Source organism: Mustelus asterias, chromosome 15 (genome assembly GCF_964213995.1).
Source record: "Mustelus asterias chromosome 15, sMusAst1.hap1.1, whole genome shotgun sequence".
In the NCBI taxonomy this organism is placed as follows: Eukaryota; Metazoa; Chordata; class Chondrichthyes; order Carcharhiniformes; family Triakidae; genus Mustelus; species Mustelus asterias.
Window position 1 is genome coordinate 75,029,455 of NC_135815.1, and position 24,867 is coordinate 75,054,321.

Genomic DNA, 24,867 nt, shown 5'->3' on the forward strand with positions numbered 1-24,867 from the left:
AGAAGTTGTAGAGACAGGGTGGGTGGGCCAAGAACATGGGGGAGTTTAAAGAATGATGAGGATTTTAAATTTAACATGTTCGGGGGGATTTCTATTCCTCCCACAAGACAAATGGTGTTTTTAAATGCATTTTATATGATTAAATAATTTTATTTCAAAAGTATAAAAGAATTCCCATTAATTGTTATTTTAATTGTGCTGAATTGTTTATTTGTTATTTAAGCGAGTTCTCCTGTACTGGTTGATTTTCTGGTTGTCCTGTATAGAATAAAGGCGCGTGCGTATATGCGCCACTGCCAACCAATTCAAGCATCCTTTTTGTCTTTGAGCTGCGAATTGCTTCAGGAAAAAGGCAAGAGTAAACAATATGTAAAGCGCCTGAAGAATGTGACTTTTAAAATATCTCTGCAGTGCTTTTAATGCGGAGACTCGACCTCGAGTTGCTGAGCTTTGGGCTGCATCATTGTGGGCGGGAATGGAGTGGAGCCAGCTGCTTCCCCCCCCCCCCCCCCCCCAGGAAAGGGGAAGGCAGGGACAGGGGAAAAACCATCCTCAGCTGCTCTCACACACCTCCTGACAGTGCGAGCTGCCTGTGTGCGCGGCTGCTACTGGTGTGTGGCCCAGGTAAGAACAATGAGGACAAAACACAAGAAATGTAAGTTCAAATAAAAATAATTGTGAGTGTACGCTACAAAAAAAATACTTTGGCCTGGAACTTCTACAGGGCTCTTCCGATCTCTTGACGTTTATTTCGTGTGAGATCCGAAGATTTCGAGATGGTCGTTCTTCTGCCGAAGCTACGATGTGAAATTGGGAGAAGCCCTGCAGAAATTCTATCTTTGACACTTACAACTAGTAGATCCCCTCATTAATTCTTTCTTTCAACTGTATGACCAGCCCTTTTCCCTCGCCACCCTGATTTAGATTATGATTTGCTCTTGATTCATTTGTCCCAGTATTCATTGTAGCTTACCAAGGTAACTTTCCAGGTCTTGCAGAATCAGCACCTTATTTCCTAAATAGTACTCAACCCTCAACGGGCGTGCAAGTGTTCATTTATCAGAAGTTCGTTGTATCCAAAAGCTAACGCCAACATTTTGCCCAAGTGATTGCACAAACACAAATAGAAAATCTAACTTTGCCCTTGGCAGACTGTTTGCGAAATTTGAGAAATATACTCGGTGCATTAAAGAATGGGGCTGGCTGGGGTCGTAGCAAACGAAAGGTTCCAAAATCAAATGTTTTAGCTGATTCCAATCAAATCATTAATTGTATCACTGAATATTTCTGTTAAGTGAATAAAAAATTAGAAAAGCTAACATAAACATTCTGCTCAGTTGTTAAATAAATAGCTATAAAATGTCCATGGTCTGAATACTTTCCTCAAATCATATTGCATATCATATTTACATTTTCAAACTGTATGGTGAGCCTTGCTGTAATTCATTGCAGGAATGTGTTAATGCACATCATGATACAGCATCAATAAGTGAAAAACAGCATATAAATAGTGATGGTAGCTGAGTGGTAGTGTTACGACTGAGTGTGCTAATGTCTGATGCACATACAAGGTTGTTTCAGCTTTCCTCAGATAAAGGCAGCACTCGTGATTAATAATTTATAAATTGTTATTTACTAATTATTTATTATTTTCTTAATTTCAATGCTTCTTCATTTCCATTCATGCATTCATACATTTATTTTTCAATGTTTCCTCACCCCCACCTGAAGAATCAGACTCTTGGTGGGTTGCAAAAGATAAAACTTGCTTTTGATGGACCTCAGAATATCCCAAAGCAATTTACAACCAACGAAGTACTTTTGGAAGAGTAATCACTGCTTTAATTTAGAATACATGGCAGTCAGTTTCAAACATCAAGGGCCAACAAACGTGTTAATGATTAATTGAATAATAAATATTTATTGGGACACAGGTCGAGCTCCCCTGCTTGTCGTTGAATAGTGCTATGGGTATTTTACACCCACCTAATTATAACATCTTATCCAAAAGACCATAAGACCATAAGACATAGGAGCGGAAGTAAGGCCATTCGGCCCATCGAGTCCACTCCACCATTCAATCATGGTTGATTTCAACTCCATTTAACCGCTCTCTCCCCATAGCCCTTAATTCCTCGAGAAATCAAGAATTTATCAATTTCTGTCTTGAAGACGCTCAACGTCTCGGCCTCCACAGCCCTCTGTGGCAATGAATTCCACAGACCCACCACTCTCTGGCTGAAGAAATTTCTCCTCATCTCTGTTCTAAAGTGACTCCCTTTTATTCTAAGGCTGTGCCCCCGCGTCCTAGTCTCCCCTGTTAATGGAAACAACTTCCCTACGTCCATCCTATCTAAGCCGTTCATTATCTTGTAAGTTTCTATCAGATCTCCCCTCAACCTCCTAAACTCCAATGAATATAATCCCACGATCCTCAGACGTTCATCGTATGTCAGGCCTACCATTCCTGGGATCATCCGTGTGAATCTCCGCTGGACCCGCTCCAGTGCTAGTATGTCCTTCCTGAGGTGTGGGGCCCAAAATTGCTCACAGTACTCCAAATGGGGCCTAACCAGTGCTTTATAAAGCCTCAGAAGTACATCCCTGCTTTTGTATTCCAAGCCTCTTGAGATAAATGACAACATTACATTTGCTTTCTTAATTACGGACTCAACCTGCAAGTTTACCTTTAGAGAATCCTGGACTAGGACTCCCAAGTCCCTTTGCACTTTAGCATTATGAATTTTGTCACCGTTTAGAAAAGGTGGCATTCTAATGGAAGTGTAGCTTTCACTCAGTCTGGAATATAAGGCCAAATGTCTGAAGTGGGACATGAATCCACAACCATATGTCTGAAGGAAACCAATTTTGATTATTCCACCATTGGTAGTTCTGAGCTCCGGAGTTCCCTTCATAGGCCTCTCTACTTCTCTTTCTTCCTTTAACATATGCCTTAAAAGCTACCACTTACACTGAGATTTTGGTTGTCTGCTCTAATATTTCCTTATGTGGATGGGTATCATGTTTTGTTTCATAGTGCCTCTGCGCAGCATCTTGAGAAATTTTATTACATTTAGGGTGTTATATAAATACAAGCTGTTTTTCTTGTCTCACATAAAATGATTAGCCATCTGGCTGAGGTACAGATTCCCTGCCTGTCCCTATACAACAGTGATCCTTAACCGATATGGGTTATGCTATGAGGTAGGGTGGCCAACTCTGATGAAATAACATAAGGAACAATTTTGCCTAAGGGATGGTGAACAGGAAGTACGGGAGGGACTGGCATCCTTGACGGTGGATAAATCACCAGGGCCAGATGGATTGTATCCAAGGTTGTTGAAGGAAAAGGGGTGTCTTGACAAATACATGAATAGGATGGGAATAGAGGGATATGGTCCCCGGAGGGGTAGGGCTTTTTTAGTTAAGTCGGGCAACATGGTCGGTGCAGGCTTGGAGGGCTGAAGGGCCTGTTCCTGTGCTGTAATTTTCTTTGTTCTTTGAAACAAGGTAGGAAATTGCAGTTGCTCTGGGGATCATTTTCCAATCCTGACTAAGTACAGGTGAGGTACCAGAGGATTGGAGGTCTGCAAACAGAGTGCTGGACTAGATCCAAGTTATATTAAGATGCCAGACTCAACCCCAACAATTTTTCTATTTTGGCATAAATGTGAGGAAAGGATACTTCCTTCCAGGAATGGTTCCACTGGCAAATTAGGGACCTTTTATAGTAAAATAAACTTTATTTAATGACACAGTTTAAATATAACTTTAACAACTTAATTATTAACAGTTGAACAATACGTAAAATTGAAAGGGAGCAACTTTGCTTTCTGGCTTATCGCTTTTTCAGTTCCAAACAAGCAACATTCCTCTTCGAGACTAAGGGCCTGATTTCGCCATTTTGAGTCTAAGTGCCGAATCTGGGCGTCAAATAGATCCAAGCCTGGAATCTTCTTTCCAGCGCGCCCATATGCTTTTTGCCGGCTCCGGTCCAATTCACGCTGTGGGCGGGGCTTAGCGCTGCTGGACTGATTAGAGCTCTGGACTGCGCATGCGCAGTTCGAAAAAAATTCTGAAGCAGCGCGCCCGGGCGGGGAGAAAAAAGCAGAGAGAGCGGCTCTCTGACCGAAATCATCTGGGGTGGGTGGGGGGGTGGGAGGAGGAGAGGGGGGTGTGACGGGTCCATCTGGCTCACCAAGTCAGTTACAATACTGCGTTCAGCATCTACTGAACCATCTTGGATACAAAGGATAATGGCATTAGGGTTCTGCATGTAAGCCTTGCTTATGTTAAAAATTATATCCTTGGTGTCGGCAGCCATTCCTGATGTTACAGTACTGATAGCACCAGGAAGATCGACCAGTACCATTCATTATCCTTTGTATCTAAGATGGTTCAGTAGATGCTGAACGCAGTATTGTAACTGACTTGGTGAGCCAGATGGACCCACAAGGCAGAAGACCATCTTTGTGTTGACCAAAGTGGATCTAGCTGAGGAACATACAGCTTATCTTGCTAACGGAAGGATGGTGGAGGGAGACCAGCGCTCAAGGTAGGTTGGGGTGTGCTCTGCCGAGGGGGGCCTGCCTCCCAGGGGAATCTGATCCCAGGGAGGGCGGGGGGGGGGGTCTGCCGGGGGGGCCTGCGTCCCAGGGGGGTCCGATCCCGGGGGGGGGTCTGCATAATTAATGAGGTCGGATCCAGAGGATATAGTGTGTTTCCTTGCTAGCCTCCACAGGGGTAATACTCCATGTTCCCACTCTGTCACAGGACTTAGTCCCAGGATGGGAGAATTCTGCCCTACATTGTTACGCTACTTCAGTGAAGCTGTGTTTAACCTTGACTATTCCTTTAAGGTCTCAAGATTTAAGTGCTGTAAATAGGGACATCATTTCATTCCAGCTATTACTAATCAACAATAGTAGAAGACAAGGAGATTTCCATCCCCCCCCCCCCCCCCCCCCCCCCGCCCGTTATCATGTGGCCCAACTAGATATGTAGGCAGCTTACAAAAAACATTAGGGGCAGGAATTTCTGGCCGCGCACACCCCAAGGTCGGAAAATCCCGCCCGAGGTCAGTGATCACTCGTACACTACCAGCCACAGCCATCTCTCCCACTCTCTTGCCCCTGCAGGGAAGAGTAATCTGTGGCTGGTAGTGTACCAGTGATGGTGTATCCCTTTACAGGCCCAGCTTGGTCCTTCTCCAGTGTCTCCTCTTGGACTTGTACTGATCTTGTAGCCGATTTTCATGCGGATCCACTGTGGAATCGGCCGGTTCTGCTTCATCTTCTTAGCGAGGAATCGCTTCATCCTGAAGGTTTTGTGGGATGGCATGACTGCATGTCCACTCCGGCAGGAGGGATTCGTTCCTCCAGTGGGGAGGAGGGATCGCCCGCAGAGTGGCAGCGGACCCCCCTGCGCCCTCCCTCCCCACCGATCAGCCACAGACTGGCAGCAGCCTCCCCCCCCGACCAGAGGATGATCTGGGTCCCATCCCCCCCATCCCCGACCAGGGGATGATCTGGGTCCTGCCCCCCCTCGGCCCGAGGATGACCTGGGTCAGAGAGCCATTGGAGGCTCTGACCCCGCTCTTTGGAAGCTGCAGCGACGACTTCAGACTTTTATTTTGCAGGTCGATTAGAGCGCAGATGCGGAACGGACCAGAAGACGGTAAAGTGGGATTTGGCGGTAGAGTTGGGCGCGCAGTTCATTAAGTCGATTTAAATGCATGCAAATGCAGTTAAATCGTTGGGCCGCTTGATTTGGGAGCAGGCCGGACCCGCGCCCGAATCGGGTGTCGGTAAAGCCGCGATCTGCTTGGAATCGGGTGCAGATTGCGGTATAGGCCCGACCCCCAACTTTACCGCGATTTCGCACCCGAAAACGGGCGCGAAGTTTTGGTAAAATCAGGCCTTATGTGTTGAATGTGGTAACTGACCCATCTCTTTTGGAGAAGAGAGTTGCAGATTTCCACTACTCTTTATGTGAGATGTGCTTCCCAATTTAATTCCTGATTGGCCTAGCTCTAAAATGAACATTCTCCCACTCGTTTTGGGTTCTTCAACAAGAGACACTGTTTCTTTGTATCAATCTTGTCAAATCCTCAGTTAGATCATCTCCAAATTTTCTAAATTCAAAGTGATTCAAGTCATACTTGTGCAATATGGGGAGGCAATGGCAAGTGGCATTATCGCTAGACAACTAATCCAGGAACTCAGCTAATGTTCTGGGGACCATAGATCTGATGTGGAGATGCCGGTGTTGGACTGGGGTAAGCACAGTAAGAAGTCTCACAACACCAGGTTAAAGTCCAACAGGTTTATTTGGCAGCACTAGCTGCCCTAACTTCTAACTTCCAGTCGGGGAACACTTCAGCCCTAACTACTAACTTCCAGTCGGGGAACACTTCAGCAGTCACAGGCATCCAGCCTCCAATCCTCGGGCAAGCGTTCTCCAAGGCGACAACGCAGAATCGCCGAGCAGAAACTGACATCCAAGTTCTGCACACATGAGGACGACCCTAGACCTGCCATGGCAGATGGTGGAATTTGAATTCAATTTTTAAAAAATCTGAAATTAAGAATCTACTGATGACCATGAAATCATTGTCGATTGTCGAAAAAAGCCATTTGGTTCATAAATGTCTTATGGGGAAGAAAATCTGCTGTCCTTACCTGTCTGGCAAACATGTAACTCCAGAGCCATAGCAATGTGGTTGACTCTCAACTGGTCTCTGAACAAAGGCAACTAGGTTGGGAAATAAATGTGGCCAGCCAGCGACGCCCACAGATTAATTTTTAAAAATTTACAGTCAATTTGCCCTTATTAGTCTGATCTGACTGTGATCAGCGGTTTTGTGGTGTAACTATTTTAAAGAGGACTTTCTAAATTTTTCTGTGAAGAAAAAAAACAGCAGCAACAACAGCTGAAACATAGAGCACTCTTAACATATTAACATATTAAGTTGATCTTTCTCTGCATCCTAGCTATGACCTTAACACTACATTCTGCACTCTCCTTTCCTTCTCTATGTACGATATGCTTTGTCTGTATAGTGCGCAAGAAACAATACTTCTCACTGTACACTAATACATGTAACAATAATAAATCAAATCAAATAATAAAAATATCCCAAGGCATAAAGGATTAATTGAAATCCTGTTCAGGAAGCATGATCACTGAAGAGTGTTTGCTTTATTAAAGAAGATCCAATAATAGATTACAGAAAAACATGGCAAATGCTGGAAATCAAAAATACCATGAAAAATTGCTGCAAAGTTACAGTAAATAAAGAATTTCAATGAGAAATACTATTTCCTCTGATGAGGCAAGTGGCAAAAATATAGCTAATCCATTCAGAAAACATTTTTGCAATTTCAAAACTGCAATTAATAATTAGTTTTTCAGTAAGGGTATTAATCAGAATCAAAGTGCATGGATGGAGTTAAGATGCAAATCAGCCATGATCCAGTGCAATGGGGCATGGGATAGTATCAGAGAACTGAATGGCTTACTCCAGAGGAAGGCCAAAAGTAAGTAAAAGTCAAAGTTAGGTCTGTGACCTCCAATCGTAAGAAAACAATTAATGGGCTTAATAGCGAATTGATATTCAAAGAGTATCTCAGACAGTGATAATACTTACAAAGAAAGTTGTGGACTTAAACTGCAGTGGATGAATGCAATAAATGGAATGGGAAATGGGGGAGAGATAGTTGAAGTCTATTACTGTCACTGTTTAGTCCTGAAAATCCATAACCCGCCTGCCTTATTCTTGCAAAGGACTGGAAGGTATAATGTGGTCTCCCTAGCCAACAACCAACAGTTTTGGGAACCACTAGAATTATGGGGGAAGATTTTCTGCACCCATTTTAAGCGGGGGAGTAGAAAAAGCCACGGGAGTCCTAAAATATGGTTTATGTCGGCAGGATTTTTCATTCCGATTGACACCACTCCCCACCAATGATGTAATGGGAATCCTGACGTTGAATGGCAGGATTCCTATCTGAATGTGGTTACCCTTATGTTGTTTGCAAAGAGGTGCATCCCTATCTGAAATCCTTGACACCTGATGCGGCACGGTAGCACAGTGGTTAGCACTGCTGCTTCACAGCTCCAGGGTCCCGGGTTCGATTCCTGGCTCGGGTCACTGTCTGTGTGGAGTTTGCACATTCTCCTCGTGTCTGCGTGGGTTTCCTCCGGGTGCTCCGGTTTCCTCCCACAGTCCAAAGATGTGCGGGTTAGGTTGATTGGCCAGGTTTAAAAATTGCCCCTTAGAGTCCTGGGATGCGTAGGTTAGAGGGATTAGCGGGTAAAATATGTGGGGATAGGGCCTGGGTGGGATTGTGGTCGGTGCAGACTCGATGGGCCGAATGGCCTCCTTCTGCACTGTAGGGTTTCTATGATTCTATGATAGCCGCCAACCACCCCCATTTTAGATTGTTCATTCACTTTTGTGTGAAGGCAGCCCTATGTGAATCACAACAGATCCCCCGTGATGTGCACCTGGCAAGTAGAATCTGCTAGAGGAGTGCAGGGGAGTACATCCCCCAGGGTGAGAGGGCTATACCCAAAGTATACCCTGGTATTGCCCCTTACAGTGCTCCGATCTCTTAAAAACAAAGTTGCTGAATGAGGGGAGGGTGCGCCGTAGAAGCATTGTCACTAGACCAGTATTCCGGAAACCCAATAATGCTCCTGGGATCCAGGTTCGAATCCCATCATGGCAGATGGCAAAATTTGAATTCAATAAAAATTTGGAATTAGAAGTCTAATAATGATCATGAAAACTTTGTCGATTGTCATAAGAACCCATCTTAGAGTCATAGAGGTTTACTGGAAACAGGTCCTTGTCTATGCTGCCCTTTTTTTAAAAAACACCTAAGCTAGTCCCAATTGCCCGCATTTGGCCCACATCCCCCTATACCCATCTTACCCATGTAACTGTCTAAATGCTTTTTAAAAGACAAAATTGTACCCGCCTCTACTACTACCTCTGGCAGCTCGTTCCAGACACTCACCACCCTCTGTGTGAAATAATTGCCTCTCTGAACCCTTTTTTACCTCTCCCCTCTCACCTTAAACCTATGCCCTCTATTTTTAGACTCCCCCACTTTTGGGAAAAGATATTGACTACCTCGTTGATCTATGCCCCTCATTATTTTATAGACCTCTATAAGATCATCCCTCAGCCTCTTACGCTCCAGAGAAAAAAGTCCCAGTCTATCCAGCCTCTCCTTATAACTCAAACCATCAAGTCCCGGTAGCATCCTGGTAAATCTTTTCTGCACTCTTTCTAGTTTAATAATATCCTTTCTATAACAAGGTGACCAGAACTGAACACAGTCAAGATAATATGGCTGTAACATCAAGATTTGGATAATGTTCAGCAATGAACTGAAATCATACAGATTTCCCTCACCCTACATGAGAAAGCTTAATGAACGTTTCTGCCCGGTTTCAGACCGGGGAACCGTTCGCGTGAGAGGCGAACGTGATAACCAGTACACTACAGAAACAGCTGACGTAACCACTACACTACAGAAACAGCTAATGTCCTTCAGGGAAGGAAATCTGCTGTCCTTGCCTGGTCCGGCGCACATGTAACTCCAGATCTTTGGGCAATTAGGGATGGGCAATAAATGCTAGCCCAGCCAGTGATGCCAACATCCCATGAAAGAATAAAGCCCACCCCACCAGCATGATGTTGTGGGATCATAGAATCATATCACAGAATCCCTACAGTGCAGAAGAAGGCCATTCAGCCCATCGAGTCTGCACCGACACTAATCCCACCCCAGGCGCTATCCCCACAACCCCACACATTTACCCCGCTAATCCCTCTAACCTACACATCCCGGGACACTAAGGGACAATTTAACATGACCAATCCACCTAACCTTTTTGGAGTATGGGAGGAAACCGGAGCACCCGGAGGAAACCCACACAGACACGGGGAGAATGTGCAAACTCCACACAGACAATGACCCAAGCCGGGAATCGAACCCAGGTCCATGGAGCTGTGAGGCAGCAGTGCTAACCACTGCACCACCATGCCACCAAATCTGCTCCTTAACTTTGTTTTTTGGGACATATAAAAACTTAGCAGAGGAAGTTACCCTTGGGGCCAGTTTTTCCCGCCCACTGCACCACTCTGCCTAAAAATGAGAAAATTCCAACCATGGTCGATAAGCCAAGGCACAATTTGAAATAAATTGAAAACAGGTCCTTACAAAGGACTTCTAAATGGTTTCTTCTCCCCAGCCTGGCCAAATCTTATACACCTTTCAGTGGGTGGGCATCCTAGATTAGCCCCTCGTGATGCAGGTGCCTGCATCCTAATATTGCCCACCCAATGTAGAAGGATCATCATTAACAAATACATTACATTAGATTCTGTCTATCATCTAGTACTATTTCACCTCTTTCCAGTTTTTTAAAAGTCCTTGTTATGGACTATTAAACTCATCAATTGTTTCTTTGTGATTGGATGTTGCTCCCATCCACCCCTTCATTTTATTCTTTCCTTATATTTCAGATGCCAGTTCTAACCGAGGACCAACACCAGAAATGTTGCGATGTGTGCTTGAGTAACAGGTAGTTTCAGTCCACAATTGCGCCATCATCTTTAAGGATTATTTCCTTAAAGCTTCATGCAGATAGATGCCTGTCTGCATAATGTAAATATCTATTTACAGATTTGATGACCTTTTTAGATGTTTGGTTCTAGTCACAAGATTCAAAGAGAATGAGACTGCAAGGGATGAGAATTATGAAAGGCACATTTTTGTTGTCTGTTGAACGGAGTTGCAATTGGATACAATCAAAAGCAAATGAAATGGGAATGGAAGATGCTCCATGGAATTGACCCTGCTGGTTGCTGATTGCATAGATAAATGGTAGCAATTTGTAAGAGGAGGTGCAAATGAGCAAACCAGTGCTCTCTTGTGTGTTAATACAATATCCAATGATTCTGAAAGTACAGCAATATGGTATTCCCAGAAGAGTATCATGTTGCTCATGATATTGTTGTAGGTTTGTAGAAAATTATATATTGCGGAATTCTATTTTGAAAAGCTAACACTAGAACCTAATATACATAGCCATCTGGAACTTCCAGTGGGGGTTCTCTTGCTGTATGTTTGTCAGAAATGGCCATTTATGCCGTTTCTTTGAGTTTTTAACCAGTCTTCTGCGAAAATTCTACATCAACTCATGACTTGCAAATGAAATTATGCTATTTTCCTGAAGGAAATGAAACAATTGAAAAAATGGAGCAGAGGTTTTTGATATATCTATGTGTGTTTGGTATTTATTGTTAGGATAGAAAATAAAGCAATTATAGCATTTATTCATAATGAACAGAGATACAGTCATGCAGAGAACTGCAGCAGCTAGTCATTAATCAAAACACAACAAATAAACACTCTGACATGTTGTGTTACTCGGTTGAACTCATTATGCATGCACATAATTTAGAAATTTAATTTGCATCTCAAAGTACTATAATATACAGCATACTGACATAAGAATTTCCCAATATTCAATTGCAAGTAATTTCGCAATACAATTGAAGAGCCGGACGGCACTGCTGCCTCAAAGCACCAGGGAGCTGGGTTCAATCCCGGCTTCGGGTAACTGTCTATGTGTCACATTCTCCCCATGTCTGCGTAGGTTTCCTCCCACACTCTGAAGATATGCAAGTAGGGTTGACTGGCTATGCTAAATTTCCCCTTAGTGTCGGGGGATTAGCAGGGTAAATACATGGGGTACGGTGATGGGGCCTGAGTCGGATTGTTGTCGGTGGAGACTTGATGGGCCAAATGGCCTCCTTTGCACTGTAGGGATTCTATGATTCAGGACACCATCATTGATCCTGAAGTGTGAAAATAATCAAGCAGCAATGGCCTGCAGAAAACCTGCAGTTACTAGCTGCACTGCCAGTATCCACCAACATTAAATCAGCCCCAAATCCACACAAAACCACAGGCAAAATTAAGAGAAAAAAGAACATTCTGGAGTGGTAAAAAGCAAGGATACAACCTCTAGGCTTCAGATAACATTCATAAAACATTTCAATTTTTGTGGCAGATATATTATGATTTTTTTTACTAAAATGGTATTGGTATCAATATTAATTTGCTATTAAATGTGTAGTAGAGTACAATCATAACTAAAATTGTCACATTTAAATTACATTCAGGAAGACATACCTGAACAAGTGGTTCAATGCTGAATAGAGGGTGCCAGTTATAACCTGGGGTTGAGAGTGCCATGGAAACCACTGCTGATCATGATGTCTTGACTCACATGGCACTGATTTATCTGATTATCAAAATCAGTCAGCTAATATTGGTAAGTAGATTTAAATGCACCTGGTTAACTAAAGTGACCCATATACGCTTAGAATTGTTTGGGTATGCCTTTATATATTTCATAGGAAAATTATAGCGACTGCAGTTGTGATATTTTTGGTACAAATAAGGTGATATTGTTTAACATTCCTCACACCCAAAACTCCTGGAACAACAGCACCTTCTTAACCACTCCCAAACTGGTTACAGGGAAGCACTTTGTAGGAGCATGAGGATAAGAAAACAAGCATTAAGACAGATGTTAAGGGCTTAAACAAAGGTTTTTTTGCCAATTTTTGGCCAATGCTAGCACAATTTCTTTGATTTTTAAAAAATCTGGATTTGGTGATAATATCTGTCTTTGTACTACAAGCAGTGAAGAGGACATAAAGATTATACAGACAGATATAGATAGGCTAGGAGAATGCGCTAAAATTTGGCAGATCAAGTTCAATGTGGATAAGTGTGAGGTTCTCCATTTTGGCAGAAAAAATAGAAAGACAAATTATTATCTAAATGGAAAGCAGATTCAAAATGTGCCTGGGCAGAGGGATTTGGATGTCTTTGTTCATGAAGTGTAGAAAGTCAGTATGCAGTATATAATAAAGGCAAATGGAATGTTGGCATTTATTGCAAAAGGACTGGAGTATAAAAGTAGAGAAGTGTTGTTGCAATTGTATAGGGTATTGGTGAGACCGCATCTGGATCATTGTTTTGGTCTCATTATTTGAGGAAGGATATGGTGACATTGGAGACAGTTCAGAGGAGGTTCACCAGATTGATTGCGGAGATGAAAGGGTTGACATATGAGGAAAGATTGAACAGTTTGGTCTTATACTTGCTGGAGTTTAGAAGGATGAGAGGGGATCTTATTGAGGTATATTAAATTCTAAAAGGGATTGATAGAGTAAACGTAGAGCAATTGTTTCCTCTTATGGGACAATCTAGATCAAGAGGTCACAGGTATAGGTTGAGAGGTGGTAGAATTAAAACTGCCTCAAGGAGGAACTACTTTTCGCAGAGGGTGGTGAATTTGTGGAACCCGCTCCCCCATTGCGCAGTGGAGTCTGAATCAATAAATGGTTTCAAGAAGGTTAAAGGGATCTGGGGAACAGGCGGGGAGGTGGATTTGAGACCAGGGAGAGACCAGCCATGATCTGATTGAATGGCGGAGCAAGCTCGAAGAGCTGAATTTGTCTATGTCAGCTCCCAATTCCTATGTTCCTTTGTACTAAAATAAGGGCAAGACCATTAAGCTTGCATGTAGGAAGGCAGTCAGAGGGGAGTTTTCAAGATCCTAGAATCATACAGTAGTTATAGCATAGGAGTAAGCCATTTGGCCCATTGGAGTCCATCTCATCTCTCTGCTTTATCAAGTTAGCTAGTCCCATGTCCCCACACCTCCCCCATAGTCCCATGCTTTTATCCCTTCAAGTGCTTCCAAGTCCATTATGAATGCATGATTGAATCTTCCTCCACTAGGCTTTCAGACAATGCATTCCAGATTCCAATCACTCTCTGCATAATATGTTTTTCCTCATGTTTATATTTAAATATGTGTCCTCTGGTTCTCTTCCCATTAGTCAATAGGAACAATTTCTCCCTATCTCCTCTATCTACAATCCTTATGATTTTGAACAGCTTTATCAAATCTGCTTTCAACTGTCTCTTTTCTAAGAAGTTTCTCCTATCTATGCATACAACTGAAGTCCCTCAGCCCTGGGAAAAATTCTAACAAATATTTTCTGCACCATCTCCAAAGACTTCACATCATTCCTAAAGTGTAGTTTCCAGAATTGGACACAATACTCCAATTGATGCCGAGCCATTGTTTTAGAAAGAATAACTTCCTTGCTTTTGCACTCTATGGCTTCTATTTAGCAACGCAATACCTTGCATGCCTTTTGAAAAAAAAATTCCATCCTTAAAGTTACAAAGCCAATGCTCAGAATGGACCAGGGAAACCCAAATCCATTCTTTGCTTGCTCCAAAAACCAAATTAAAAATCCAATTGAATCCAATTCATGGTTCCCACAAGGGAGACAAACAAGACCCAAGCTGACAAGATAAGGCATTGCACCCCATTTTGGGCTTGATCCCGACACTTGATCTTAGCCAAAAGGTCGAGAAGCGATGTTGTACCTTGTAAATCATTTTACTCAATTTGTCATCCTGCCCCATCACCTTCAACGATCTGTGCACAAATATCCTGAGGTCTCTCTGTACTTGTACCCTTTTGTAATTGTACCTGATCATCTATCTTTGTTCTTCCTGCCAAAACGAACTACTTATCGCTTCTTTACATTAATTTTCATCTACCACACCTCTGTTCATTACATTAGCTTATCTGTGTCCTCTTGAAGTCTATCCCTATCTCTTCACAGTTCATTATACCTCCTAGCTGAATTTCATAGATTCATAGATGTTACAGCACCAAAGGAGGGTATTCGACCTATCAGCCACGCCGGTCAACAAAGATCTATACTGACCCAATTTACCAGTGCGGGGCCCATAGCTCTGGAGGTTATGGTAGTGCAAGTGAATGTCTAAATACTTCTTAAACGTTACGAGAATTTCTGACTCAATCACTCTTTCAGACAGTATGTCCCAGACTCTCACCATCCTCTGAAAGAAAAAGTTTCTCTTCAACTCCCCTATTATCCTTCTACCTGTTACCTTAAATCTATGCCCCCTGGTTATTGACCCCTCTACTAATGGAAAAAGTGCCTTCCTATCCACCACATCAATGCCTCTCACAATCTTATACACCTCTATCAGCTCCCTTCTCAACCTTCACTGCTCCAAGGAAAACAGCCCCAGCCAATTCAATCTTTCCTCATAGCTCAGACCTTCTAGTCCATCCTGGTAAATCTCCTCTGAACTCTCTCCAGTGCAATAACATCCTTCCTATAATGCGGTGACCAGAACTGCATGTAGTGGCCAGTGTGGCCGAACCAGCGTTTTATACAGTACCAGCTCTTGTATTCTATGCCACAGCTAATAATGGCAAGTATTCCATATGCCTTCTTAACCATCTTATCTACCTGCCCTGCCACCTTCCACGATCTGTGGATATGCACTCCAAGGTCCCTCTAATCTTCAGTACTTTCCAAGGTCCTACCATTCATAGTGTAATCTCTTGGCTTTGATAGCTTTCCCCAAATACATTACCTCACACTTTTCCGGATTGCATTCCATTTGCCATTGCTCTGCCCAGCTGACCAGTCCATTGATATCTTCCTGCAGTCTATGGCTATCCTCCTCACTATTTACCACCCTATCAATTTTCGTGTCATGAACAAATTTTGAAATTGTGCCCTGTACACCGAGGGCACACTTAAGTCTAAGTCATTGGTATATCAAGAAAAACAGTGGTTCCTTGAGGAACATTACTGTGTGCTTTCCCCTAGTTCTAAAAACAACCATTCATCACAACTCTCCAATTCCTGTCACTTAGGCAATTTTGTAGCCACGCTGCCACTGCCCCCTTTACTCCATGACTTCAACTTTACTAATTTGACACTTTATTAAACAGTTTTTGGAAGTCCATGCAGCACAGTGGCACAGTGGTTAGCACTGCTGCCTCACAGCGCCAGGGACTTGGTTTCGATTCCCGGCTTGGGTCAGTGTGCGGAGTCTGCATGTTCTCCCCGGGTCTACATGAGTTTGCTCTGGATGCTTCGGTTTCCTCCCACAGTCCACAGTCCAAAGCTGGTTCGGTGCATTGGCCATGCTGAATTCTCCCTCAGTGTACAAAGAACAAAGAACAGTACAGCACAGGAAACAGGCCCTTCGGCCCTCCAAGCCTGTGCCGCTCCTTGGTCCAACTAGACCAATCGTTTGTATCCCTCCATTCCCAGGCTGCTCATGTGACTATCCAGGTAAGTCTTAAACGATGTCAGCGTGCCTGCCTCCACCACCCTACTTGGCAGCGCATTCCAGGCCCCCACCACCCTCTGTGTAAAAAACGTCCCTCTGATGTCTGAGTTATACTTCGCCCCTCTCAGCTTGAGCCCGTGACCCCTCGTGATCGTCACCTCCGACCTGGGAAAAAGCTTCCCACTGTTCACCCTATCTATACCCTTCATAATCTTGTATACCTCTATTAGATCTCCCCTCATTCTCCGTCTTTCCAAGGAGAACAACCCCAGTCTACCCAATCTCTCCTCATAGCTAAGACCCTCCATACCAGGCAACATCCTGGTAAACCTTCTCTGCACTCTCTCCAATGCCTCCACGTCCTTCTGGTAGTGCGGCGACCAGAACTGGACGCAGTACTCCAAATGTGGCCTAACCAGCGTTCTATACAGCTGCATCATCAGACTCCAGCTTTTATACTCTATACCCCGTCCTATAAAGGCAAGCATACCATATGCCTTCTTCACCACCTTCTCCACCTGTGTTGCCACCTTCAAGGATTTGTGGACTTGCACACCTAGGTCCCTCTGTGTACTTAAACAGGTGCTGGAATGTGGCGACTAGGAGATTTTCACAATAACTTCATTGCAGTGTTAATGTAAGCCTACTTGTGACACTAAAAAATAAACTTTAAAACTACATTAACCGCATTTCCCTCATTACCTTCTCTGTTACATTATCAAGAAGCTCAATCAAGTTAGTTAAATGTGATTTATATTCAGCAAATCTTATTATTAGCTTTCCATAATTAATCCACATTTGTCCATGTGACTTAATTTTGTCCCTGACTGTCATGTCTAAAAGCTTTAACAACATCACAGTTAAACTGACTGGTTTATAGTTGCTGGGCTTCTACTTACATCTTTTTTAAAAATGAGCTTTTAACACTTTTAATTTTCCAATCCTCTGGCATCACCTTTATATCAAAGGACAATTGGTAGATTTTGATTAGTATCTCTGAATTTCCCATCCTTACTTCCCTTAGCATCCTCGATACACCCCATTCAGTCCTATTAGCTCATCAACTTTATGTACAGCCAGTCTTTCTAATGTCTATCCTATCAATTTTTAGCCCATCCAATTTTTAATTGTAGAGTAGGACATCTGGCCTAGCAAGTGTGAATATGCGATTGGGTACAGTCCCACCTGATCTAAGACTAGAGAGAGTCGTGGACATGTAGAAGCAACATGGAGTTAGCTCTTAATTTGGACTACACCCTGTGTATGTGTATATACTTTTGTGTTATCAATAACCTGTTAGGTTCTGCAGCTTGTATGGTTGAACATCATTTGTGAGAGATCTGCTCAATATACAACATACAACATGGTCACAGCTCTTGAAAAAATCCAGAACCTCAGAGAAGCTGGAGTAGAAATTTAAAAGCAGGAAAATTAAAAGGAGTAGCATTCTGACCCAACTGGAAGCACCTGAAGTGAAGACTTGAGAGAAGCTCCATAGTAGAATTAGAAGCAGAAGACAGAAGAAAAACAAAAATCAGTTGTGGACTCCATAAGCTCATGAAGATCCAGTTTGAATACCCACAGAGTGCAGAGTCAAAGGGGTGATCTAAAAGTGCTTGGCCAGAGCTAATTTAAAACATTTTTAGTATTTTAAAGATTAGAGTAGCCATTTCTGAAAACACCACTGCTAGCATGGGTTAAGTACTCAACTCCCAATGCTACCAAAGAAACTAATACCATGCTTGGCAGTCAAGGACTACTGTAACATTCAGGACAAAGAACAGTCCTACAGGCTTTGACCTATAAGCCTGTCAGTTACACAGAGAGGACAATTTCTGGATCAGAGACCGTGAAAGAGAGGGCATCATTGTGCAGAGAGGCAATGACGAACCAAGGTCATACCTCATCCACACATTGGAAGCTATAATCAAGAGGAGCCTCCTCCTCCTCCTTCGAAGTGAACTGCCAACTATACGCATGAGCAAATTAGAAGAAGATGACAAAGTGCCAGAAAGACAGATGTTAGGAAAGTAAAAGGTAATTTTAAGGGATTTATATTTGTACTGATAAATATTAGAAATAAGGTATAGTTTTAAGTGGGTTTCATTTAATGTTTCTGTGTCTGGAAGGGTAAACCTTTAGTTAGATTCATGCTGGACAAAGGTGTTGGTTTCAATTCCAACTGCATTTCTATGTGCTTAGAAAAGGTTATGGCATGCAGAGTGAATAGAGGCTGGCAGAAGTAGTGGTGGTTGTTTGGTAACGGGTTCTTTGTAAAGTAGGGAGGCTTTTGAATTTATTTTTTAACTGAATTTGTTTGCAGTTGAATAAGGACACAAGGGAGTGAACATCTTTAAACACTGCCAAGAGAAGCTGGACAGAACAAGGAAGCTACAAAGAGGCACACTTTGCAAAAAAAAGATGCAGTCCAGAAAACTAGGGAATTGGGTGAGAAAAAATGTCTTAAGAAATTTAAGTTAGAAGAACAAAGACCAAGGTATTGTTCAGAGGAGAATTAAAAGGGACAAGCAGACAAAGTGTTGTGAGTGAAACATACAGATGCAGTAACCAGAGCTAAAGTGGGAAAGCAAACCTCAGAGGTAAATCAAAGGTTTGATGCCATTTAAATAGACTCTGGGAACCGAGAGTTTAAGCAATTCTGAACAATGTGTACAGCAGTTAAGACAAATACATCCTTAAGTGGGAGTTGAAAATCCTGGATACCAGATTCATTGTTAAAAGTGGAGCAGAAGCTATGTTTAAAAGAGTCAATTGGAAAACCCTAGACTGGATTTCAGAATGCAAATCACTGATGAAAAGCATTGTTGTGAAAGATGATTTGAAAGTGTGTTTTTTTTGGGGAGTAGATTTTGGAAACACTCGTGCCAATTATCGAGGAAGATTTAAAGGAAAAATCCACATTCACTTGGGTTCAGAGTGGAGGGTGTATTTGACTACAATCAATCTGTGTGCTTAAAAGTTTTTTTTGTCATTCAGTCCTTTGTAGCTTAAGATGTTATTTGTAATTTGTGTTAATCTTAAAATCTGTATATTTGCTAAACTAGGGGAGAGTAAGGGAATATCGTGGTATAATCCAACCTTTCATGTTTAATAAATGTTTTTTTCTTGTTGTTAAAACTAATTAGCCGTTCTATAACTCTGTTCCTCCACATTTTCTAAAAAAATATAAAAGTTATTATCTTTTGAGTTGGGGTTCTATTCCTGCCTTCATCCATATCCTTTGATCCCTTCACCTCTACAACCGCAACTCAAACTCCACCCCTTTGAATGTGACCGCCAGAATTTATAATGTAAGAGACTTGACAGCAGGGGGGGGGGGGGAGAAGCATGGGTGTAATGTGCATATGTTGGGTAACGTCACATGACCTGAGACGAGAGAGTTGTGGATCAAACAGAAAACTGTGCAGAAGCAAGCATGGAGTTCGCTCCTTGGAAAAACCCTGTATATATGTATATAGGTTTGTTTTATCAAAACATTGTGAGTGTTCAACCGTACAAGCCTCAGTACCTCTTAATGAGAGAACTACTGAATATACAATATCAATTACCTCCTCTTTCACTATGCTTTTGGTACCATCTTCTTTCTTGGTAAGAACAGATACAAAGTACTCATTTAGTACCTCAGCAATTCCTTTTGCCTACACGTGTATGTCACCTTGTTAATACCTAATTAGCCTCATCACTGTTCTTGTTCCCTTTTACTATATATATGTCTATAGAAGACCATCGGGTTTCCTTTTATGTCAGTCGCCAGTGCCTTCTCATGCTCTCTCTTTGCCTCTCTGATTTCCTCATTTGTCTTTTCAACCTGACTGGCTGCAATTTCCAGGCTTCCCAGCATCAGTTTTGTGAGATAACCCAAAGTGCTGGGGAATCCCTTTCAGAACTTTACAGCTAAGCATTTGAACAGCAATTGCCTTGAGGTGCCAACTTCCCCTGCACAATTGCACTATGAAAAACCTAAAAATGAGTTTTAAATCACTAAATTTGGATGGTTCTGCCAGAGTTACACTAATAGTTACTTCAAAAAAGTTAAAACCAATCGTCCAAAGTATGGTTCATGGGCCAAAGCTCCTCTATGCAGCGCCCAGGGCTAGTTTTGAAAATGCCTGTCAAAAAATTAAGCTGTATTGGAAAATTGTTTAAAGGGAAACTCCTCCAATCACAAGCTGTTTCTCCCTCGCGTTTGCTGCTGATAAGCTCAGTATTGAGGCTATTGGCAATAAATGGGGGAAAGAAAAGATCTGTGATTGGAAGAAAGCATATACAAGAGACTGGGAGTTTGGGGATATGTGCCGGTGAGCGGGCGAGGCAAACGATGTGCTGGTGAACGGATGGTGAAACGATGTGTTGGTGAGCAGACGGGGAAATGCGGTGCCGGTGAGCGAGTTGGGGAAACGAAGCACTGGTGAGCGGACGAGGAAACGATGTGCCAGTGAGCAGATGGCGAAACGATGTGTTGGTGAGATGATGACGAAACTGTGTGTCAGTGAACAGATGGAAAAGAGTGGCCAGAATTTTACCGGCACGCCCGCACGAGGCTCGTAAGATCGCGCCTGAGGCCAATGGCGAATGCCATTCTGCAAGCCTCGCCGGCCCCGATTTCAGGGCGGACATGCTGGTAAAAATTAGGGCCGATGTGTCAGTGAGCAGACGGGGAAACAAAGCACTGGTGAGTGGACGGAGAAACGATGTGTCGGTGAGCAGATGGGGAAACGATGTGCCGGTGAGCGGACGGGGAAACGAGGTGCTGGTGAGCGGATGGGGAAACAATGTGTCGATGAGCGGATGGGGAAACGAAGCGCTGGTGAGCGGACGGAGAAACGATGCGTCAGTGAGCAGATGGGGAAATGAAGCGCCCGTGAGCGGACAGAGAAACAATGCGCAGATAAGCGGACGGGGAAACGAGGTGCTGGTGAGCGAGTTGGGAAAATGAAGTGCTGGTGAGCAGACGGGGAAATTATGTGTTGGTGAGCGGACGGGGAGACGATGTGTCGGTGAGCGAGTTGGGGAAACGATGTGTCGGTGAGCGAGTTGGGGAAACGATGTGTCGGTGAGCGAGCTGGGGAAACGATGTGTCGGTGAGCGAGCTGGGATCAGAAAGTGCTGGTGAGCAGATGGGGAAACGATGTGCCGATCAGTGGGCTGGGGAGGCAGTGGCACAGTGGTATTGTCACTTGACTAGTAATCCGGAGACCCATGGTAATGCTCTGGGAAACTGGAATGGAATCCCACCACAACAGGTGGTGGAATTTAAAAACTCAGTAAAGTTAAAAGTCTAATTATGACCATGAAACCATTGTCGATTGTCGTAAAAATCCATCTGATTCACTAATATCTTTAGAGAAGAAGCCCTGTAACATGTGACTCTTAAGTGTCCTCTGAAATGGCCTTGGAAGCCATTCAATTGTATTCAACTACTGCAAGTGGAATAAAAAGGAATGCAACCAGATGGGCCACCCAGCATTGACCTAGGCACCGGAAACAACAATGGCAAATCTAACCCTGGCAACCCTGCAACAGGAGGTGAGGGAACCAACAAGAGGAAAAAACATACTTGACCTCATCCTCACCAACCTGCCTGCCGCTGATTTTTCTGTCCATGACAGTAAAGGTAGGAGTAACCACTACACAATATTTGTGGAGATGGAGTCCTGTCTTCACATAGAGGAACTCTCCATCGTGTTGTGTGGCAGTACCACTGTGCTAAATGGGATAGACTTCAAACATACCTAGCAGATCAAAACTGGGCATCCCTGAGGTGTGGCAGGCCAAGAAAAGCAGTATAATTGTACTCAACCACAATCGGTAACCTCATGGCCTGGCATATTCCCCACTCTACTATTACCACCAAGCTAGGGGACTTACCCTGGTTCAATGTAGAGTAAGAAGTTTAACAACACCAGGTTAAAGTCTAACAGGTTTATTTGGTAGCAAAAGCCACAAGCTTTCGGAGCCTTAAGCTCCTTCTTCAGGTGAGTGGGAATTCTGTTCACAAACAGGGCATGTAAAGACACAAACTCAATTTACAGAATAATGGTTGGAATGCAAATACTTACAGCTAATCAAGTCTTAAAGGTACAAACAATGTGAGTGGAGAGAGCATTAAGACAGGTTAAAGAGATGTGTATTGTCTCCAAACAGGACAGCCAGTGAGACTCTGCAAGTCCAGGCAAGATGTGGGGATTACAGATAGTGTGACATGAACCCAATATCCCGGTTGAGGCCGTCCTCATGTGTGCGGCACTTGGCTATCAGTTTCTGCTCAGCGACTCTGCGCCCTCATGTGTCATGAAGGCCGCCTTGGAGAATGCTTACCCGAATATCAGAGGCCGAATGCCTGTGATGGTCAAAATTCAGCAAGATTAATCTTTCACAAGCATATTTACAGATGGATGTAGCCACTGAATCCTAACATTGCTTACCATTGTTACTCATCAAAGTCTTTTTCGCTATAAACAAAGAACAATATAGCACAGGAACAGGCCCTTCGGCCCTCCAAGCCCGCGCCGCTCCCTGGTCCAAACTAGACCGTTCTTTTGTATCCCTCCATTCCCACTCCGTTCATGTGGCTATCTAGATAAGTCTTAAACGTTCCCAGTGTGTCCGCCTCTACCACCTTGCCCGGCAGCGCATTCCAGGCCCCCACCACCCTCTGTGTAAAATACGTCCTTCTGATATCCGTGTTAAACCTCGCCTCCCTCACTTTGAACCTATGACCCCTCGTGAACATCACCACTGACCTGGGAAAAAGCTTCCCACCGTTCACCCTATCTATGCCTTTCATAATTTTATACACCTCTATTAGGTCACCGCTCATCCTCCGTCTTTCCAGGGAGAACAACCCCAGTTTACTCAATCTCTCCTCATAACTAAGCCCTTCCATACCAGGCAACATCCTGGTAAACCTCCTCTGCACTCTCTCTAAAGCCTCCACGTCCTTCTGGTAGTGTGGCGACCAGAACTGGGCGCAGTATTCGAAATGCGGCCGAACCAACGTTCTATACAACTGCAACATCAGACCCCAACTTTTATACTCTATGCCCCGTCCTATAAAGGCAAGCACGCCATATGCCTTCTTCACCATCTTCTCCACCTGTGACGTCGCCTTCAAGGATCTGTGCTCTTGCACACCCAGGTCCCTCTGTGTATCTACACCCTTTATGGTTCTGCCATTTATCGTATAGCTCCCCCCTACATTAGTTCTATCAAAATGCATCACTTCGCATTTATCTGGATTGAATTCCATCTGCCATTTCTTTGCCCAAATTTCCAGCCTATCTATATCCTTCTGTAGCCTCTGACAATGTTCCTCACTATCTGCAAGTCCAGCCATTTTCGTGTCATCCGCAAACTTACTGATCACCCCAGTTACACCTTCTTCCAGATCGTTTATATAAATCACAAACAGAAGAGGTCCCAATACAGAGCCCTACGGTACACCACTAGTCACAGGCATCCAGCCGGAAAAAGGCCCTTCCACTACCACCCTCTGTCTTCTGTGACCAAGCCAGTTCTCCACCCAGCTAGCCACCTCCCCCTTTATCCCATGAGATCCAACCTTTTGCACCAACCTACCATTGCCCTTTGAAATAACATCCACACCAGTTCACTTCTAAAGATGGATGGATCAGAATTAAAGTGGTCTCTCTGGTGTACAATGTTACCTGGATGATATTCTAATTAAAGGGTCCAATGAACAGGAGTACCTGAATAATTTAGAAGCAATGTAAGAACATCTTCAAGCACATGGTCTACGTATCAAGAAAGAAAAGTGTAACTTTGTCCAGGCGTCAGCCCAGTACTTGGGTCATGTTATTGATAGTAAAGGCCTACATAAAGCTCCTAAAGATGGAAGCTATTTTTGAAGCACCACGTCCGATGAATGTGATACAATTGAGGTCTGTTCTAAGATTAGTAAATTATTATGACAAATGTGTTCTTAAATTAGCTACATTATTGAAGACATTGCATAACTTACTATGTGTGAAATAGTCATGGGACTGACAACAGAATGTGAAAAAGCATACAAGGATGTCAAAGATGTTTTGCAAAAGTTTGAAATATTTGTTCATTTTAATCCAAAGCTACCATTACTGCTTGCTTGCCAAGTGTCACTTTATGGAGCAGGGGCAGTAGTTTTACATATTATGCCTTCAGGAGAAGAACATCTAATAGCTCTTGCTTAGGATACTCTCTGACTAGTGTTGAATCTAACTATGTTCAGCTAGAAAAGGAAGGAATAAGTATAATTTTTGGTACACAAAGGTTTCATCATTATTCATATGGTCATCATTTCACACTATTGAGTCATCACTAATCCTTAACTATTATTTTTGGGCATATCTTTGTTAGCTGCCAGCCAATTGCAAAGATGGTCACTGATCTTATCTGCACACCCCTACGATATAAAGTATTGTCAGAGAGCATGCTAATGCATTGTCACGCTTACCTTTACCTATTGAGCAGATGTTACCAACTAGTTTTGCTAATATTCTTTATTTTCGCTGGTAGATAATTTTCCTGTGACAGCTTTTCAAGTTCAGAGACATGCCAGAAATTATCCCGTGATGGGGGAGGTGATGGATATAGTATTGAAAGGAAAGATAGC

General features: G+C 43.2%; 1 protein-coding gene and 1 long non-coding RNA gene across 4 annotated transcripts in view; one reads left to right on the forward strand and one right to left on the reverse strand.

The window, feature by feature from the left end:
* Window positions 1-24,867, reverse strand: part of prkn (parkin RBR E3 ubiquitin protein ligase) — a 1,119,547-nt gene that overhangs the window by 922,107 nt on the left and 172,573 nt on the right. The gene's annotated exons all lie outside the window — the stretch shown is intronic.
* On the forward strand, window positions 517-19,267 carry LOC144504575 (uncharacterized). The gene is made up of 4 exons (XR_013499670.1): window positions 517-624; window positions 10,541-10,599; window positions 12,206-12,357; window positions 18,559-19,267. It is a non-coding gene; the product is annotated as an uncharacterized LOC144504575 (long non-coding RNA).